A 16784-nucleotide genomic window follows, 5' to 3' on the forward strand; every position below is an offset into this window, starting at 1 on the left:
AGAATGGAGAGTAAAGAAAGGGAGGGTATGATAAATAAGACTAAAGCAATCAGAGAGAGAGGATTAAAAGAAAAGAGAGGGAAAGAAACAGAAACAAGACAGAGAATGAGAGGCAGAGAGATGGTGCTAGAGAGGAGGCGAGGCAGATAGGGGAGCAAGAGGAGATGAGAGGAAGTAGAGAGGAAGGAGAGGAGACCCGAGAGGCAGAGAGGAAGGAGGAGAGGAGACAGGAGAGGAAGAGAGGAGAGAGGAGAGGAGACATGAGAGGCAGAGAAGAGAGAGGAGAAAGCCAGAAAGAGGGGAGAGGAGGGGAAAGCAGAGAGAGAGAAGGGAGGAAAGGAGAGAGGGGCTAAGGAAAGGAGAAAGGGGAGAGGAGGTGAGAGAGGCAGCGAGGTGAGCATGGGCCAGGCACCCTGGGTGCAGGTGGGCAGCTCCCCGGCCTCGTATTCCCACCAACACATCTCCCCCAGTGAGACAGGCTGTCTGCAGGCACCCGCAGGCAACCACAAGGACAAAATGATGCCTCCTTTCCAAGAAAACAAGTTTGCAGTACATATGTGTGCCCCCCAGGCTCTCCATGCTGCCTGGCTGGCCTGGCAGGAAGAAGTGGGGGAAGGACCCACTGCACCGATGCAGGGCTGGGACAGGACAGTCCAGGGCCCTGCTGCTGTGCAGTGGGTTCATGCTGACCCTGGGTAAATGGGTGTCCCTATGTACAACCCCCCTGTGCACTCTTAGAACCCCTGATTTAAAGGTGAGTGAACCAAAGCTCAGAGAGTTGGGGTCATCTGGCCAAGGCCACCAGGCCATGGATGATAGAGCAGGAGGGGCCCAGCATGTTGACCACTATGCTGTACTTGCTTAAGGGGACAGGCGCTTCTTGCCTTTCCTTTCACCTTTCAGCTCTTTTGCCTAGTTCAGAGATGTTGACTGAGCACCTCCTCTATGCCAGGCACTGTGCAGGCTCTGGGGGTGGAACAACGCCGCCTCTCTTTCTGTCAGCAAGCTCCCAGTTAGACAAGGAAGCAGCCTAGAGCCATGAGGGTTGGGACAGGGTGGTCAGGGGGTACCCTAGAGAGCACAGAGGCTGCTAGTCATGGTTGCTACAGCTGTGAATTGTGGACTATGGGCCGGGTCTCATGCGGAGTACCCTGTTGTCCTTCAGTGGGTCCTGGTGACAGTGTGGTGAGGTGGCTGTTACCCTCACTCTGCCCAACGTCCCACACACGCAGGTCAGAAGGTTGCAGTAGAGATGGAGGAGGATGTTGCCAATGGGGGTTTGTGGGAGATGATGTGGGAGCTGGGTTTTGGAAAATGGCAGAGAGTTGGCCAGGGGAAGAAAGGTGGAAAGGGCATACAAGGCAGAAGGACCCATACAAGCCAAGGCTGGAGGCCAGACTGTGCAGAGAATGTGCGGGCAAAAAGAGGACACTGGCTTTAGCAAGTACTCAAGTGTGAGTCTGTGAGTGGTGGCAGTTGAGGGTGACTGGGCTGACAGAGGACAGGTCACAGAGGGCGAAGGGGAGTCACTGAAAAGTTTTAGGAAGGGGGCAAAATGATTAGAGTTCTGGAAAGTTCCCTGTGGCTGCAAGGTAGAGCCAATGATCTCCACCCCTTAGATCTATAGATCTAAGAGAGACCAGTCAGGACCCTGTCCCAAGGATCCAGGTTGAAGACGACTAGGTCTACGGCAGGACAGCACATCCTAAGGACAGTGTGAGGGGCTAGATTTAAAACCCTCTTGGGAGAAGATTCAATCGGACTTGCCAAGTGTTTGGAAGTGGGAGTAGGACTTCCAGGGTGACACCCAGGTCTTGCCGTGAGCCGGTAGCTGCAAGTGCCATTCACTGAGATGGAAAGACACTGCAGAAGCATGCAGATGACATCCTCTGAACACAGTGACTTGGAAGCACTTTTGGGAAATGGCAGGCAGCTGGATACAATCTGACACTCAGGGAAGAGGTCTGGGCGAGGCGTGAACTTGACACTCAGGGAAGAGGTCTTGGCCAGGTGTGAACTTGACAGCCATCCATACAGGGTGGTAGTTGTCATCATGAGAGGGAGTCAGGACTTCTCTTGAGGAGGACAGGAAGAGTAAAAGAAGCACGGGCTGAAGACGGAGACCAGAGAACATCCGTGTCTGGGCTGTGGGAGGAGGTAGTGGGGTCTGCACAGAAAGCAGTGAGGACCAGTGAGGGGCATCAGGAGGGAGCATGGTATGGATATGAGGAAGAGGGCTGGAGGACAGAAAGAGTGGGCAACAGTGTCACATGCTGCAAAATGGCCTCTGGGGGATGGGCTGGGAAGTGACCTCTAGCAGCTGGGAGATAACTGGAGACCGGGTGGGGGCAAGAGGAGCTCTCGGGAAGAGGGGCAGCAGCTACTGCTCAGTGGTTGAGGAATGAGCAGGTGCATGGCAGGCATGCTCAGCCCTTTCGAGATACTTGTTAGAGAAGGAGAGAGAATGGGAGTAGGAAGTGGCTTCTGGTCAAGGGGATTCACAGAAAGGAGAGGTTCAGCTCTAAGCCGTGGAGAGAATGCACCTGCAGGACTAGGAGTGAGGAAGAACAATGGTGATCAGGAGCAGGGAATGGGCTGCTCTTGAATAGGAGTGAGGAGCTCATCCCCTGGGACTGGATGCAAGGCAGTGAGGATGGGGTAGGTGCAGGCATCTGTGGAGGGCGTGGGTCAGGGAGCTGGGGGTGTCACATTTGAGTGCCTCATCTCCCCCCTTCCTGCCCCATGAAGTGGGAGACAAGCTTCTTCACTGAGAACAAAAGGATTGCATGTTGGGTAGATGCTTGAGGATGTGGAGGTTTGGCTGAGGGGAATGGGAAGAGAGCCCCTGAGAGAAGCTAAAGGATAGGGTGGTGTCACCTGCTGGGGAACAAATTAGCCTGAAACTTAGAGGCTTAAGACAGCAAACAGTTATCATCACACATAGTTCCTGAGGACCAGGAACCTGGGAGTGGCTTTGCTGAGTGGTTCTGGCTCAAGACCTGTCATGAGATCTCAGTCAAGATGTTGTTTGGGACTGCACTCATCTGAAGGCCTGAGCGGGGCCAGAGGATCTGGCATGAGCCGATTTCCTCACATGGGCACTGGCTGGAGGCTTCTGCTCTTTGCCGAGTTGGCCTCTCCATGGCCCTGCTTGAGTGTCCTCTCCATGGCAGCTGACTTCTCCTGGCACAAGTGACCCGAGAGAGAGGAGGAGGTCATAGTGCCTTTTCAGGCCTCATTTTGGAAGTCATATGCCATGATTCTATTTATTATTATTATTATTTTGAGACAGAGTCTCTCTCTGTTGCCCAGGCTGGAGGGCAGTGGTGCGATCTTGGCTCACTGCAACCTCCACCTCCCAGGTTCAAGTGATTCTCCTGCCTCAGCCTCCTAAATAGCTGGGGTTACAGGTGCCCTTCACCATGCCCAGCTAACTTTTTTTTTGTTTTTTTTTTTTTAGTAGAGACAGGGTTTCACCATGTTGGCCAGACTGGTTTCGAACTCCTGACCTCAAGTGATATACCCACTGCTGCCTCTCAAAGTGCTAGGATTATAGGTGTGAGCCATCTCGCCTGGTTGATTCTATTTATTAGAAGCAGGTTACTAAGTCTGGTGTACACTCAAGGGGTGGGGGCATTAGGCTTCATAGTTTGAGGGGAGAAAGTGTGGACATATTTGAAAGCCTCCACATAGGTCCACTGTGAATGGAGACTCATGGGGACAGTGATCTGCACAGCCAGCATCGGGGGAGCAGCCAGGAGAGACAGAGTCCAGGGCCTCGGGTCTGCAGTCTGAGGATGGATGTAGCCCAGGTGGACATCATGGGCTCCAGGCTGGGTTGGGAAGGATAAGAGAGGCCGAGGGAGGAGTCCTGAGGACTGGCAGAGAACAAGGGCTCAGGCTTTGCAAGGCTCTGAGAGGACGGAGAGCAGATAGGGAAAACCAAAGTGGGCATTTCCTAGACCCTCATGCCTCAGCCCTTGTCACCTAGAAAATAAAGTCTGAGGCAAAAACTTGGACGCTCACGCTTTATTGGGGAGAGAAGGCCCAGGGAAGCAGAGGGAAGGAAGAGGGACAGAAAATAGAAGGGAGTATGTTACTCAGTTTCAACGAAGAACAGCCAGCTTCTGGTCCTTCCTGATCGAATGTCTTCTGCCCTGTCCACCGCAACTTTGAGCAGTTTGTCTTGAGAAAGGAAGAGAGAAGACTTTACCCACTGAAGCCTCTTTCCCAACGGTAACATCTTGCCCCATGAACCATCACCTTTCTGCTCTTACATGGAGTGCTGCCCGGCTCTGCTGGCGGCTGCTGAGGAGGCCATGTGTCCAGAGAGCAGCAGCAGCAACCCCCACGTGAACCCGATGCCCTTGACTCACAGGCCCCTGTGGGCGAGCCATGCGGGTGTGTGGCACCTCCAAGTGCACCCCGCAGCAGGTGAGAGGTGAGGTGCTGTTGGGGTGGCTCCTGGGGACCTGAAAGCCTGGGTAGGACCACAGCAGGAGGCCTGGCAGGAGCACCTTGGCAACACGACCCTGCTATGCGAATGGCAAGGAAGATCCGAATCTCCCCTCCATGGCCCTCAAGCAGGTAGTTGTGCCGGACGATCTTCCTGGAGGGCCAGCAGCAACATGGAGTGGCACATCAGGCCAGGGAGGTCCAGGGATTCTCATCAGATGGACCCGGCAGACCTCACTGTGCACCAGGCACTGGGGCAGGGGCGGGGACACAGAGATGAGTCAGACCCGGTTCCCCACCCCAGCTCACAGGGCAGTGGGAGAGACAGACAGACAGACAGGTCAGGCAGGCAGAGAGACAGTTACTGTACAGTGTTTTGAAGAGAAGGAGAGGCCTCATCCTGGGCTGAGAGCAATGAGGAGGACTTGCTGCAAAGTGAAAGAAAGAAAGAGACTACTCAGTGGCTTTGGCAGATGGAAATATCCAGGGAGCTTTTAGCTAGAAACACAGACAATTATAATGATATCAAACGATGATAATAATAATTATTATCTAATGATGACATCAAGACGACATAGAAAATGCACACTCTACACTGTACAAAGCACTTCCCTTATCTCCTTTGAGCATCTCAGTGTCGAGGAAACCGAGGTGAAGAGAGGAGAGGTGACCTGCCCAGAGTCCCACAGTTAATCAGTTGCAGGGCTGGGATCATATCTGAAGTTTTGCATTAGGTTGGAGGATAACAGTGACAATCTCTTACACTTCCATAGCTTTTTATAATTTAGGGAGCACTTCCACATTATGTGATTTTTATCTTCATAGTGATCCCATGATGCGTATATGCACTAATATTCTCATTTTATTTTATTTTTTTATTTTGAGACAAGGTCTTTCTCTGTCACCGAGGCTATGGTGCAGTGGCGAAATCATAGCTCACTGTAACCTTGAACTTCTGGGCTCAGGCAATCCTCCTGCCTCAGGTCTTCTGAATAGCTGAAACTATAGGCATGAACCACTGTATTCTATATAATAGCCTCATTTTCTAGAAGAAACCAAACATCATGGAAGTGGTGTATACACTGGTAAATGGCAGAGAGTGGGTTCAAACCCAAGCCTCCTGCCCCAGGGCTGCCCAGTGCTGTCAGGAACTTAGGGTCAGAAGTCATTCACTGGCCATGCTTTGGTTTTGCTGTGGCATGTCAAAGTTAGTTATGATTAAGACCGTCCTTCCTTTCTTTTTCCCTCTCCTCTCCTCTCTCTTTTCTTTCTTTCCTTTTTCCTTCCTTCCTTGATAAAGGTCTGTCTTTCTTTCTTTCCTTCCTTCCTTCCTTCCTTGATAAAGTCCTTCCTTCCCTCCCTCCCTCTCTCTTAATCTTTTCCTTCCTTCCTTTCTTCCTTCCATCTTCCTTCCTTCCTTCCCTCCCTCTCTCTTAATCTTTTCCCTTCCTTCCTTCCTTCCTCCCTTCCTTCCTTCCTCCCTCCCTCCCTTCCTTCCATCTTCCTTCCTTTTTTTTTTTTTTTTTTTTTTGAGACAGAGTCTCACTTTGTGGCCCAGGCTAGAGTGCAGTGGCCAGATCTCAGCTCACTACAAGCTCTGACTCCCAGGTTTATGCCATTCTTCTGCCTCAGCCTCCCGAGTAGCTGGGACTACAGGCGCCCGCCACCTCGCCCGGCTAGTTTTTTGTATTTTTTAGTAGAGACGGGGTTTCACCGTGTTAGCCAGGATGGTCTCGATCTCCTGACCTTGTGATCCGCCCGTCTCGGCCTCCCAAAGTGCTCGGATTACAGGCTTGAGCCACCGCACCCGGCCCTTCCTTGCTTCTTTTCTTTCAGTGGGGTCTCTCTGTCACCCGGGCTGGAGTACAGTGTCATGATTATAACTCACTGCAGCCTCAATCTCCCAGGCTCAAGCAATCTTCCTGCCTCAGCCTCCTAAGTACCTGGAACTACAGGCCACCTACTAGACATCATGCCAGGCTATCTTTTTATATTTAGTAGAGACAAGGTCTCACTATGTTGCCCAGGCTGGTCTTGAACTCCTGAGCTCAAGCAATCCTCCTGCCTTAGCCTCCCAAAGTGTTAGGATTACAGGCATGAGCCACTGCGCCTGGCCTAAGACTTGTTTTCCTAGTTTTATAAAATTTCAGAAGACAAGGAGAACCCTACCTCCATCCTCCATCCCCCATAAGCAGATATATCTACTCTCTGTGTTCTTAGATCAGGGGTTGGCAAACTAAGGCCTATGGGGCTAAATCTGGCCTGTGGCATATTTTTGTAAACAAAGTTTTACTGGCACACAGCAATGTTCATTTGTTTATATATTGTCTGTGTCTGTTTTCGTGCTACAATAGCAGGGTTGAGTAGTTGTGACCAAGACAAGTGAGCCCACAGAGCCCAAAATTTTACTATCTGGCCTTTTACAGAAAAAGTTTGCAGACTCTATCTTTGAGCCTATTACAGGGCCTGGCTCAACAGATGTTAGTTAAATGAGTGAATGAGTTTCAGGTGAGAGTAGGAAACCCTGAATAATCCAGTTTGTTGTGTTGATACACGGATATTCTCTTGGCTTCATGCTGGTTGAAAGGGGAGATGAAGAAGAGGTGAATTGAGTTGAGAGTTGTGCTTGCCTCAATGAGGAACTACTCTGAGCTCTTCACAAATCCAGGCTTGCTGCCAGGTGCTACCCTGGTCCTACAGGAAGCCGGATGCCTACTGGTGAGCCAAGGAGGCTTTTGGAGCAGGCACTGACGTATACAGGTAATGCACACACACACATGCACACACACACACCTGCCAGGGTGTTGGACCCACCCGCCTTTGCATTAAGGGAAGGAAACGTGGGAAGAGGGGCTGTGGTTGGTGAACCTCCATCTGCATCTCCATGGGGTTTGCCCTCCAGGGCTGATTGACATTCACTCCCATGCACAGCTGCCGCATCCATTAGGCACCTGGCTGGCTGCAGTCAAGGGCACTGAGACCGTGGATGGACCCCAGAGGTATTGCAGTCTGGCCTCCTGCTCTCAGGCCAGTCAGAGTCGCCACCAGTGGTTGGCAGTGCTCCAGAGGTGGGTCAGGCTTCACCCGGCTCCAGGGCTTCTGTGCTGGTCACAAGTCTGCCTCTCTTCAAATCACTGTCAGCTGGAAACTTCAAGTCAGCTCAGTGTGGGGAGATTTGAATGTCATGGATGGAATCAGAGAATCCTTTCTTCCTTGAGTTGGCTGGGACTTTTCTGCTTGCCGGGCATAACATTTCTTGTAGGCCTGGTGGAAGTTAGGCTATTCCCAGGGATAGGGGTCTCATGACCTCTCAAAGAAGCCCATCCCACTGCTAGAGCGCCTCCTTTGGCTGACCCAGAATTCCCTTTGTGTGGCGTCTGCCATTACTTAAACTCCCAGCAGCTGGGCCCACCAAGCAGGTGTTCTCGTTTTGCATCAGAGCTGCAGCAGCAGAGGGAGAACCAGTGGACTCAGAGTCGGGCTGCCTGAGCACCTCCTGGTCTCCCCGCGGACCCAGAATGTGACCTTGAGTGAGTAACTGAGCCTTCTGAGACCCAGGGTCTTCACTGGAAATGGAAATCATGTGGTGTCTGACTGAGAGTGGTGTTAAAAGGATCAAATGAGAGAATGCAGGAGAAATGCCTGGTACAAAGGCACTAAAAACAACCATAGCCATATTGTTGTAAATTGCCAGGCAACGGGACCTAGAAAACTATGCCAGGGGAACGAGTGGATGTGGGCATGGAGATTGATAAAGCTCAGAACCTTGGACAAAAGTGTGGGTTCTGAAATGGAAGGGGAATTATATTATTAAGTGTAATTATAAAACAATGCTTGATGCCAGGCATAGTGGCTCATGCCTGTAATCCCAGCACTTTGGGAGGCCAAGGTGGGTGGATCACCTGAGGTCAGGAGTTTGAGACCAGCCTGACCAACATGGTGAAACCCCATCTCTACTAAAAATACAAAAATTAGACGAGCAAGGTGGCAGGTGCCTGTAATCCCAGCTACTTGGGAGGCTGAGGCAGGAGAATTGCTGGAACCTGGGAGGCAGTGGTTGCAGTGAGCTGAGATCACACCATTGCACTCCAGCCTAGGCAACAAGAGTGAAACTCCATCTCAAAACAAAACAAAAAAATGCTTGGGCAGATGAACAATGACTGTGCTTAAATACATTTATTTATATAGAAACCAAAAGCAATGGAAGGGCGAGGAAGAAAACTGGGCACAGGGAGAAGCTGAGCTATGAGCAGGCACAAGGACAGCCTCAGTGGAGCCCATGGCAAGCTTTGGAACTAGCATGGCCATCACTGTTGTCCCAAGCTGGGTGACATGGCCAGGCTTTCGTGCTCCCACATGGATCAGTCATTGCACATGGGCTGCGCTGGAAGGAATGTGCCCTTGGGTTAGGGTATTTAACTGCAGCGGATGTGATCCCTACAGGAGCTGAGAGCTGAAATCTGTCTGCTTCTAGCACTCCCAGAAGTTAGGGCAAAAGTCCCATTGAAGGGGATCTGGGTGGAGCATCACGGTGTCCACCATAGTCCTCCCTTTGGACCTCCAGGACCTACTTCTTCCTATATGTTCTGAGCATCACTCCTCCACATCCCAGGTGAACCTCTCTTCTTGGGAGAAACTTAGAAAGGGAAGGTTGAGGAAACTATTGCTTCTGAGGTTGCAGCTGGCCGCAGTTGATAGTCCTCATCTCACCTCCCTCCTCCAGTAGCCACTTTGGGTTCTCCTCACCCTCAGCTAGTGCCTTTGCTGCTCTTAGCTGGTTGCATGGCCTAGATCCTCATCCTTGGAGGGTCTGACTTCTAGCCACCATGCCTTTCCTCAGCCCATCACAGTTGGGCAAGGAAATATCAAGAGATGCCAAATGTTTTCCTCCCTGCCCTCACTTTGTACAGCCAACCTGCTTTTCTTGTTGATCAGGGTCAGGCAGCTCTACCAGGATGCTGATTCCACTCTTACTTGCCAATTCCTCAGTCCTGGGATTCTGAAGCATCAGGTAGCACTTGTAGCTTATCATTTAACAGGATTCTTGCTGAGCCCTTGGTGGAATTTTTCTTCTGGGGAACCAGGACCTCTTAACACACACAGCTCAAATTGTGGGTGCAGAAAACACAAATTCCCCAAGTGAGTCACTGAAAGCGAAGGGTCTCTGTATTAGTCTACTAGGGCCACCATTACAAAGAACTAGAGTCTGGGTGACAACGGAATTTAGGCAACTTTATTTCCTCACAGTTCTGGATGCTGAAAGTCTAAGATGAAGGTGTTGGCAGGGTTGGTTTCTTCTAAGACTTCTCTCCTTGGCTTGTAGATGGCTACTTTTTTCCCCCATGTCTCCTCTGTGTGTGTCTGTGTCCTGATATCTTCTTATGATGATATACCAGTCATGTTGGGCTAAGGCCCACCCCATGACCTCATTTGATTTTCATTATGTCTTTAAAGGCTCTGTCTCCAATTACAGTCACATTTTGAAGTAATTGGAGTTAGGACTTCAACATATGAATTTTGTGGGGGACACAACTGAGCCCATAACAGACTCTTGCTTCCATTCTTAGTTCTGAACTTGCACACGTATTCTTTCTGTTGGGGGCATAGCAGCATATATAGGTCTTTGATTTAAACTGCGTATTGCGTCCTGGAGGATGACACCTCATCTTTGCAAACGGTGACCTCAGTTGTACCTTTAATGGCAATTCCAACACTATCATGCCCATGCTTCTGGATATAGATATGACCCCTGGGTTACATGATCATGGGCTATTCCCTGCACCTTCTTTGCCATAAAGCAGGTTCTCTCATCTGATGAAGGTCATATGAGATCTTGTGCCAGGGGATTAAATGCTCTACATGCCCTTGGATAGTGGTGTTGACTGAGGCCCTGCAGGCAGGAAAGGCAAAAGCATATCTGGAATATTCGTCTGGCTTTTTCAGGGTGGAAGAGGTCCAATGTAGTCCATATGCCACCAAGTGCCACATGGTGCCTCAACATTAGTCCCTGTTCTGTCAGGTTGGATGTCTGGGGGTGGCAGTAGCTGGACCAGCCTTGGTGAGTGGGAGCTCATGCCATTGGAGCCATGCAGAGCTTCCACTTTGCTCAGGTGCCCTCATGCCAGCACTCGGGTGGCCGACGGCAGGGCTGGCTGGTGCCAGCTGGCCAAGTCATTTGGTTGTTTAGTGCTTCTGCGCTGGATGTGCTCTGGTGAGCTGTGTGAGAAGAGGGTCTTCACCCTTGGTGCCCACTTCCAGGCATCCATCCACATCTCCCTCCCAGACCTCCTTGTCCCAGATCATCAGCTTTTCCTCCCTACAAGCTGCTGACCAGCTTGCCAGGATAATTGCCATTGATCCTGAGGCTGCCTCTATTCCAACCTTAGGTCACAAAAGTGGACTTCAGCTTGCCCCCACATTCTAAGCCCTGTGGCTGCCACTGTGACCCTGTTTTCAGTACAACAGCTGTGGCCATCTGGTTTCTGATGGCTCTCATCCCCCTTGTGATCAGTGAACTTTGTCCTGCAATGGTGTCTTCTCTGCCATTGGCCTTGGCCTGCAGAGGGGATAGTGGTGGTGGCTGAGGCCCTGCAGACAGGCAAGGCAAAACCCCTGCAGAGAGGAGGCCCCAGTGAGGTCTGAGAGCTTGTTTGGAGGTTCCAGCATGGGACCGCAGCTACTCGTGTATCCTTGACCAAAGACCGGTCCTCCTCTATGGGGGAAGCTTTGGCACAGCTTCGGGAGGGACACACATGGAGTGGGGAAGGGGATACCTGACTTCCAGCAAGATCAACTGAATAAACCTGGGTGATCAATGGGGTGACAGATATCACAGCCAGATCACCCTCACATCCCCCAGTGAACTTTGTAATGACGCTGGCGCCCCCTTACCAGCCTATTTATTATGGCGTTAGTAAATGACACGTATTCCATGGAACATATTCATCCGGTGTGTCTTCTGACCTTACACAGCGTAGCCACCCCAACATACCCACATCTCTGAGCCTTTCAGTCTCCTGTGGAGCTGTCTGCCGTGGCAATCCTGGCAGGTCAGCCTCATTGAACGTGGGCCTGATTTTATCCATACTTCCCGCAGACATCCTTGTAGAGTTTGCACCATCACTGGGTGTCCTCATCGGGAGGTGAAATCCTGGGAGTGTACTCACATTGATGAAGTCTCCCTTTTCCAGTCTTTTTTTTTATTGAGACGGAGTCTTGCTCTGTCACCCGGGCTGGAGTGCAGTGGCCGGATCTCAGCTCGCTGCAAGCTCCGCCTCCTGGGTTCACGCCATTCTCCTGCCTCAGCCTCCCGAGTAGCTGGGACTACAGGCACCCGCCACCTCGCCCGGCTAGTTTTTTTTGTATTTTTTAGTAGAGACGGGGTTTCACCGTGTTAGCCAGGATGGTCTCGATCTCCTGACCTCGTGATCCGCCCGCCTTGGCCTCCCAAAGTGCTGGGATTACAGGCTTGAGCCACTGCGCCCAGCCTTCCCTTTTCCAGTCTTATACACAGACCCCCTTGGTCAGGGACCCTCAGACTCCAGTGCCATGAACACACTTTGGCAGGCTCCTGCTGGTCATGCTTACTGGGTCCTGGAGGTCCTCTGGTGTCCATATCCCCTACTGGGTTATGTTGAGATTTAATCCTAATTCTAGGCCTGGCAGTCTAAAGGGGGAATGGGAATCGATTCTGAGGGGGCACATACTGACTCGTAGGGGAGGGTCTCTGCATTGTCTCCAAGCAACGGGGAGGCTAGTTTTTTTGTTGTTTATGTTTTTTTTTTTTTGAGACAGAGTCTTGCCCTGTCACCAGGCTGAAGTGTCAGTGGTGCAATCTCGGCTCACTGCAACCTCCACCTCCTGGGTTCAAGTGATTCTCCTGGGGGAGAGCTAGTTTTTAATAGGGAAGGGTGGGCCACCGAGAGGGCAGGGAGTCTGATGATTCAAGAATTTGGGGGTATGAACGTAAACACTGTCGTGTATCAGGGCCCTGGCCTTGGTGTGGCAGGCTGACCTTGCTTGGCCGTGTCACCTTCTTTGGAGCTCGGCCACTCTGGCTGAGGATGCGCAGCACAGAGGTTCCGCCATCTGAACTAGGCTTTTGCAGAATCACTGTGGCTGGGTGCCAAGAATTGGGCAAACGTAGAAGCCAGGCTATTGTATAAACCAAATGAGTGGCTGTCACCCCGGTCCAGGTGGTCTCTGGGCTCAGGCAGATATCTAGGATCTGTCTTCTGTCCTTTTGCCTTGTTCTCCTGCTCCAGCCAGCTGTGCGCGATTGGCTGCCCACCCTCACCAGCCCTAGGAGGGCCCCACCTAGGGATGCACTGTTCCCGTCTAGGACATGGCACGCTGACACCAGCAGCTGCTCTTCTGTTTGCTCAGGCTCTGCTCAGCTGGTTCCACTTCTGCTGCGACTGCCTGTCTGCCCCAACCCTGTGGTCCTGCCCTGGTGACCTTGGTCCTGGCCAAGTCCAAATACAGACTGGCTGCTCTAGGGCCCATCATGTCCTTTTCTCCAGGTCCTGGTATAGAAAACCTTCATTCAAGCACGTGGGGTGGAATAAAGCTACCCACCCACCCGCCTTTCAGAGGGGACTGACATTCTAGAATCTGAATATAATCAAGGCAGCAGCTCTTTTGAGAGACCCTCAGGCTCCAGGAGGAGCAGGAAAGAACCTAAAATCTTCTCAGGTTTGGAATGGGGTCTCAAAGGCTCTGAGGGCCAGCTTGTGTCTTGAACAGGAACAATGGAATTTTCTCCTTATGGACTCTCTGCCTGGCTTCAAGAGAAATCCTGCTTTGGGAGGTGGGCCTACTGAAATGGGCAATTGGTAAAGTAAGCCATGGCCCAGCTCTCAGGAGAGATGAGAGGGCCTGGAATGGAAGGTGCATGGGCCCTACCCCTGGGCCTGGCGTCACGGCTCTACCCCAGAGTTGTAATAAATCCACTGGATGAGTCCTGGTGGCTGCTGAAGAATGTAAAAGCACCAAGGAATTAACAGTGTTTGGGAGTAGGGGTGGCTCAGAGGATGTGGGTGTGAATGTCTTGTGAGATTCAAGGCAGTGCCCAAATCTTGACATCTTAATCTTTCCCTCTTCGGTCTTCCAGTTCCCATTCTGAAACTGCCCCAACTCTAACCTTTCAGTAAAGAAACCATGCATTTGTCTGGTGTGTAGGTCTTGTGGAAGTTGAAGATCAGACTGACAAGGATGGAGGTGGGTCCTATTATTAATACATTCAGTCCTCTCCTGGGGCAATGATTTTTCTGTTTTTAAATTTTATTATTTATTTATTTGTTTGTTTATTGAGGTGGAGTCATGCTCTGTTGCCCAGGCTGGAGTGCAGTCAGTGGTGTGATCTCAGCTCACTGCAACCTCCACCTCCCAGGTTCAAGTGATTCTCCTGCCTCAGCCGCCCGTGTAGCTGGGATTACAGGCGCACGTCACCACGCCCAGCTAATTTTTGTACTTTTAGTAGAGATGGGGTTTTACCATGTTGGCCAGGCTGGTCTTGAACTCCTGACCTCAAGTGATTCACCCACCTCGGCCTCCCAAAGTGCTGGGATTACAGGCATGAGCCCCCCCCCTCGGCCTTTTTTTTTTTTTTTTTTTTTAAATTTTAAACAGCGTTTTCCAAGTAAACTATAAATACTAAAATGTACTTATTTTAAGTCTACAATTCAATGTTTACTAAATTTATAGAGTTGTACGATCATCACCACAGTCCAGTTTTAGAATCTTCCATCCTCCTCACATGTTTCCTCCTGCCAATATGCAGTCAGTTCCTGCTCCCCCCAGCACCTGACAACCGCTGACCTGCTGTTTCTATGAATTTGCCTTTTCTGGACACATCATATAAATGGAATCATACGATATGTGGTTTTTTTGTGGCTGGCTTCTTTCTCTTAGTATGATGTTTTCGAGGCTCATCTAAGTTGTAGCATGTTTGACTAGTTCATGCCTTTCTATTGCTGAATGTAATTCCATTGTAAGGATACAGCCCATTTTGTTCAACCATTCATTGACTGATGGGCATTTGAATTGTTTCAGGTTTTTTGGTTGCTATGAATATGTTGCTATGAGCATTCTTGTACATGTCTTTGTGTGGAGAAGTGTTTTCATTTCCCTTGAATGAATACCAAGCCATGGCGTGGCTGAATTGTAGAGTAAGTTTATGTTTAACTTTTCAAGAAACTGCTACACTGTTTTTCAAAATGACTGCATCATTTTACATTCTCGCCAGCAATGTGTGAGGGTTCTAGTTTCCACATCCTTACCATATGTGTTCCTGTCTTTTTGATTACAGCTAGTTCTAGTGGCTTTATAAAGGTATCTCACAGTGGTTTAAAAAGTTTTTTTATTGATACCTAATATTTGTACATTTTTATGGAGAAATATATTTTGTTACATGCATGGAATGTAATGATTGAGTCAGGATATTTTGGGTGTCCATTACCTTGAGTATCTTTCTCTTTTTTTTTATTTATTTTTTATTATTTATTATTTTTTATTTTTTGAGACGGAGTCTTGCTCTGTCACCCAGGCTGGAGTGCAGTGGTATGATCTCGGCTCACTGCAAGCTCCGCCTCCCGGGTTTACGCCATTCTCCTGCCTCAGCCTCCCGAGTAGCTGGGACTACAGGCGCCCGCCACCTCGCCTGGCTAGTTTTTGTATTTTTTAGTAGAGATGGGGTTTCACCGTGTTAGCCAGGATGGTCTCGATCTCCTGACCTCGTGATCTGCTCCTGTTTTTTCTTTTGGTTTATTTGTTTTTGAGATGGAGTCTTGCTCTGTCGCCCAGGCTGGAGTGCCGTGGCACGATCTCAGCTTAGTGCAATCTCCATCTCCCAGGTTCAAGCAATTCTCCTGCCTCAACTGCCCGAGTAGTTGGGATTACAGGTGCACACCACCAGGCCTGGCTGATTTTTGTATTTTTAGTAGAGATGGGGGCTTCACCATGTTGGTCAAGCTGGTCTTGAACTCCTAACCTCAGGTGATCTGCCTGCCTTGGCCTCCCAAAGTGCTGGGATTACAGGTGTGAACCACCACGTCCAGCCAAGATCAACTTTTAAGGGTCCCACATGAGAGTGAGAACATGCGACATTTGTCTTTCTTTGTATGACTTATCAACCTAAGGACCTCTAGTTCCATCATTGTCACTGCAAATGACAGGATTTCATTCTTTTCTTTGGCCAAGTAGTATTCCATTGCATATATGTACCACATTTTCTTTATCTCTTCATCTGCTGATGGACACTTAGGAATCCATATGTTTGCTATTGTGAATAGTGCAGCAATGAACCTAGGGTGCAGGTATCTCTTTGATACACTGATTTCTCTTCCTTTGGGTAAATACCCAGTAGTGGGATTGCCGGATCATATGGTAGTCCTTAGTATTTTGAGAAACCTCAATACTGTTTTCCATAATGGCTGTGCAAATATACATTTCCACCAACAGTGTATAAGAGTTTCCTTTTTTCCACATCTTCACCAGCATCTATTATTTATTTAATAATAGTCATTCTAACTAGGTTAAGATGATATCTCATTGTGGTTTTGGTTTGCATTTCCCTGAAGTTTAGTGTTGTTGAGCATTTTTTTCATATACCTGATGGCCATTTGCACGTCTTCTTTTGAGAAATGTCCATTTGTGTCTTTTGCACAGTAAATTTTTTTTTTTTTTTTTTTTGAGACAGGGTCTCACTCTGTCACACAGGCTGGAGTGTAGCGCCATGACTGTAGTCCATGGCAACTTTGAACTCCTGGGCTCAAATGATCATCTCACCTTAGCTTCCCAAGTTTCTAGGACCAGAGGTGTGAACATCATGCCAGGCTTTTTTTTTTTTTTTTTTTTTTTTTTTTTTTTAGAGACTGGGTCTTGCTAGGTTGCCCAAGCTTGTCTCATGCTCCTGATCTCAAGCAATCCTCCTGCCTTGGCATCCCAAAGCACTGGGATTACAGGCAAGTGCCTCCACATCCAGTTCTTTGTCTACTTTTCAATGGAGTTATTTGGTTTTTCTTGTTATTGAGTTGTTTGAGTTCCTTGTGTATTCTGGATATTAGTCCTTTGTCCAATGAATATTTTGCAAATATTTTCTCCCATTCAACAGATTGTCTCTTCACTCTGTTGATTATTTTCTTTGCTGCCCAGAAGATTTTTAGTTTAACAGAGTTCCATTTGTCCATTTTTGTTTTCATTGCCTGTGCTTTTGAGGCCTTAGCCATCAAATCTTTGTCTGGACCAATATCCTGTAATGTTTCCCCTATTTTGTTAGTAGTTTTTTTTTTTTAAATTATTTATTTATTTATTTTGAGACGAATTCTCGC

The sequence above is a fragment of the Rhinopithecus bieti genome, unplaced genomic scaffold (assembly GCF_001698545.2).
Source record: "Rhinopithecus bieti isolate Rb0 unplaced genomic scaffold, ASM169854v2 scaffold_41913, whole genome shotgun sequence".
Lineage (NCBI taxonomy): Eukaryota > Metazoa > Chordata > Mammalia > Primates > Cercopithecidae > Rhinopithecus > Rhinopithecus bieti.